Source organism: Mobula birostris, chromosome 20, assembly GCF_030028105.1.
Source record: "Mobula birostris isolate sMobBir1 chromosome 20, sMobBir1.hap1, whole genome shotgun sequence".
NCBI lineage: Eukaryota > Metazoa > Chordata > Chondrichthyes > Myliobatiformes > Myliobatidae > Mobula > Mobula birostris.
In genome coordinates, this window is record NC_092389.1 from 58,129,051 (window position 1) to 58,133,887 (window position 4,837).

The window sequence follows — 4,837 nt, forward strand, 5'->3', positions numbered from 1 at the left end:
AATTGTTTAACCGCAAATTGTGTACTGTTTGTTATTTCGGGGTACTGATTTATAACAGGGGACACATCGCGCAGCATCCACCCCGACGAGATTTCTTAAATTTGGCGGGGCAGGGGGATTGTCACCCCCTGATTAAGCCTAGAGGAAGCGCGTGTTACAATACATTTCCCTTCCATTTATAAAATAGTTAACCCTTTCATTTCTTCTTCCATACACTTCCCGACACTGTGCTCCATCTGCCAATTTTTTGCCCATACTCCTAAAATACTGATGCAGTCCACCATTTCGTTTGCCCCCATTACTAATTCTCGTTTACCCACGGCCGGAAATTCACTCTCTCCTCCCTTTAGCACGTCATGTAGCTGAAGAAACCTTTGGTGTCCTCTTTTATATCACTGTCTAGCTTAAATTCGTATTCCATCTTTACGTTCTTAATGACTTTTTGGTTGACTTCTTTTGGTTTTCATAAGCTTCCGAATTGTCTAACTTCCCACTATTTTTTTTTTACTCAATTATATCGCCTCTCTTAGATTTTTATGCTGGCATTGACATTCCTGCGAAATTCTTCTTCTTTTGTGATGTATTTATCCCGAGCCTTCCGAATTGCTTCCGGAAATTCCAGCCATTGCTGCTCTGCCGTAGTCCCTGCCAGTGTTCCCTTCCGATTAATTCTGGCCGATTGTAATTGTCTCTGTGATTACCGTCACTCTGCTGTAATACCAGCACATCTGTTTTTTGCTTTTCCTTCTCAAACCTCAAGGTGAACTGAGAAACATTCTGCTCATTTGCCCCTAAAGGTTGTTTTGCTTTCAGGTTTCCAGTCAGTTTCTCTTCATTGCCCCACACCCAGTGCAGGACAGCAGATGCTCCAGTGGGTTCAAACGTCAGCTGCCTTAAAAAGCGATCTCGAAGGCACTCTAGAAATTCCCCGGCCTGGAATCCAGGATTAACCTGATTTTTCCCATCTACACGCATATTTAAATCCCCTATGACTATTCTACCATTTCCCTTTCGGTAAGCATTCACTGTCTCCCGTTGTAATTTGTAGGTCACATCCTCACTGCGGTTGCATGGTCTGTACAGGGTCTTTTCACCTTGTAGTTCCTCAGCTCTATCCACAATGATTCAACACCTTCCGCCCCCATATCGCCTCTTTCTAATGATTTGATTTTGTTTGTTTAACAAACAGAGCTAAGCCACCACCTCTGCCTTCCAGCCTGTTTTTTTCCATACTATATGTATCCTTGGATACTAATCTCCCAGCTACAATCTGCTATCAGCTATTGTCGTAGTCATTAGTAGCTGCAGAGGCGGTCATTAAGATGGGGCGACCTGGCTTTTCACCAATTAAAAAAAAACAGTGTTTATCCATACCCCGCCCTATATTTTCACGTTAGCCCGTTATTCATGTGAAAGTTGGAGACTAGAGAACTGGCAGTGGATTGGCCACCCAGTATCACACCAGCCCTACAGTTGTCTGGGGACGTCAGACTGTGAGGAACTGAGCAGGAAAGGGAAAAGATAGACATATTCACAGACCAAATGCTGGGCGGCATTCTGGAGCAGTACATTGATTGGCATATGGCGGGACACTGAGTTTATGAGTCGCCATGACGGTGTTTCACTCCCCCACCGTCCACGCCCCCTCCCTCCACCACACAGACTACCCTAATGTCCCGGAGCTGCCGGTAGCTGGGAAAACCCGCCCGGAAATAACACCTTGGCCATCAGGCGGTGAATGAGAGGAAACAGAGCCCGGGCTCGACACACAGCGGCCCGCACTGGCTAGTGCTCAGGAAGCGGCTTTATTCATGAACTGAAGCACCGAGGTGACCGGGTATTTCACCGCGCCTATCAGCCGCTCCCTGAATTTCGACTGAGTCACCGTGTAAATAAATGTATTCGTGCAGCAGCTGAAAATACTCAGCAAAACTCCGACGTAGTGAAAGATCCATTCAGAATCATTGAAATCAGATCCTTTTCCTGCGACCTGATAATATATGACATTTACAACGTATGTCATCCACAGGAGGATGAAGTTGCCGGAGAGGGTGAAGAGTAAAACCACAGACCTCCTCCTGCTCTCCATCTCCGGGTCACTGCGGTTCTCCCCCTTGCTCTGACCCTTCAGCCCCTTACGGACCCGACTGGCCACTAAAATGTGCCTGACTGTCAGAGCGTTCAGCAGCAGGATCCCAGCGAAAGGGAGGAGCGGAGTTAAAACCGTATCGAGCCAGTCATGTCCCACCCACCCGGGGTCATTGAAATAATTTTCCTTGATTCTGCAAAACCACGGTACATTGTCAATGATCACGCTGTGTTCAAACGTGAAATATCGTGGAATGTTTTTCAGACAAGACAGTACGCCGGTTGTTGTCAGAACCACAGCCGCAGTTTTCCAGGTGCAATATTTTGTTTTCAGCTTCTGGCAGCAAATGGCGACAAAACGATCAAAGGTGAAAGTGACGGTGAACCAGACAGAACAATCTGTGGCTGTGTACTTCAGTACATCGATAACACTGCACACAGGGGTGATGTCCAGAAAATTCCACGGAAAGTAATACCAATTGATTCGAGACAAAATGACCTCGGTGACAATGGTGAGTAGATCCGCCGCTGCCATGGCCACCAGGTAGCGAGTGGTGCAGGTAGAGAGGCGGCACTTTCCCCGGGACAGGATCACAATCGCCACTAAATTCACTGGAGAGAAAGAGAGAGGTGGGGGGGGGGGGTTGGGTGAGAGAGAGGATAGACACTGCCATTACTGAACACATTCTCCAGGAATTAACACAGGATTTTGCTTCAGCTAAAGAGAAAGAGTGCTAGAGCCTGTGAGCGGCTGCTAATCTAAGATCGGACACGGGTCACACTGTTTCTGACCTCCCTTTTTCAGTATGAAGATACGACGATGTGTGGACAATCGTCGGCGATAAAAACGAGCTGAGTGAACAATAACGATTGGTTCTGATCCCGATTCCAGTCACTGACGGGGCCGGTTTCATTGATTTAACCGTGACTGACCAGGCCTCCCGAAGCTCAGCTTCTGATGGGGCCGAGAAGGGACACAGAGGGGAGCAACACACAAAATACTGGCGGGATCCAGCAGGTCAGGCAGCTTACATGGAATTGAACAAACTATCGTTTCGGGGCGATACAGTGCCCCAATTTACAACGCGTCTCAGAGGGAAAGCCGGAACAATTTAGTAACCAGAGAGCACTACGCCGGATAATTTTGAAAACGAAGCTTTCTCTCTTCGTTTTGACTTTCCGTCCACACTGAAACGGCGTTTTCATCCCCCGAAAACGGAGATTTTCAGAAACACTCTCCAGAGTGAATACATCTGAAAACGCCTAATATCCGGCGTAGTGTGCACGGGGTAAACGGAGAGATTTAAAAACGCTGTCATGACCATACCAGAACAACACTGTTTCTTTTCCTGCTTCTGTTTGGTACTGCGCAAGCTGTTATAACGCGCAGTCGGTGTGAACGGCGTGAGAGTTAAATTGTAAAGTGAGCTTTTTTGACTTTAAAAACGCTGTCATGAAGTGCCGGAACAGATGTTCGTTGTTTTCTTGAACGCCACGGCCTAACAATTTCAGAACAGACGGACGAGACTGAAGCCAGGAGAGTTAGAAATGTACTCACCAAATACTTTGACCCATAGCTTACTGAATAAATAAGTATACTCCCTTTGCCCTGTTTCTGTCCTTGCTTTTATGAAGGTGGTTCACCTATTTTTGCAAGTACTTCTCTGACAATAGATGTGTAACAGCCAAATGTAACATTGTATGGAAATACAAGACAACACTGATGCAGACGGTTTATACATTTAACAAGGTGCTTTATTAATGCAACAGAGTTCGTCAGTTTTTCAATGTTCGTCGTCAGCTGGGTCATACTGTCGGTTGCCTCCATACGCTCCAGTATTTGTTGTTTTTCTTTTCAGTTTTAAGTCCTCCTGCGCGACAGCCAAGAGCAATTTCTTTAAAGTTTTTTTTTTCTAGTCTGTAACTGGACAAACGCGCACCAAGTATAGCATTTCCTCTTCTCTTGTTTTCTATGTGTCCCGCGCATGCCCAGTAGGAGGAGATTCGCCCAAATATCTGCCTAATGTGGACGGAGATATTTTGAAAAACGCTTAGTGTGGACGCCTGCCGTTTTTACTCGAAACCGACGTTTGCAAAATTATCCGGCGTAGTGTGGACGTAAACTAATGGATTAATTTTACAACACAGTTCAATTCGATAACTCTCGTCAGCATATCTATGGACACTGGTGGTTATCTGTGACAGACTCCACCTGGAGACGTGAAACACTGGACCAGGGGTTTTCTCTGAATAATAACTCAGAGCAAGTGAACTTCACAATGTAAACCCATCCCAGTCACCCCTTCACGGAGAGCCTCCGTTCCCCAGCTGTGGGACAACTCTGGACAAGGTCCCATTAAAAGATTCCCCGTTACACCGTCCAGGAGAGTTGCCCGCCCCGGTACTGGGACAAATCTGGACAAGAGAACGTTAAAGGCAAGAACAAAGTTCAAGTTGATCCCCTGAGTTAGAGGAGAGACCGGGGATTCGTTCATCTTGTCATCACATATAAAGCAATCAGGATATTGAATTGACAGGATAAATATCTTAGACGGATATCTATGCAAAGATCATCAACTTGGAAGCTTGTTGATTGATTATAAACAGGTTCACACCGGTTATAGTCCATAGAAAACACGGAAATACCAAACATAAACTGCTCTGCTCACTCACCAGGAACTCCAGTGACGGCAATGAGCAGGTACAATATTCTCTGCACACTGTAGTACCGTTTCAACATTGCCGACAT

General features: G+C 46.1%; 1 pseudogene; it reads right to left on the reverse strand.

The window, feature by feature from the left end:
* Positions 1-1,792: 1,792 nt before the first annotated feature.
* On the reverse strand, positions 1,793-4,837 carry LOC140185337 (probable G-protein coupled receptor 139; annotated as a pseudogene).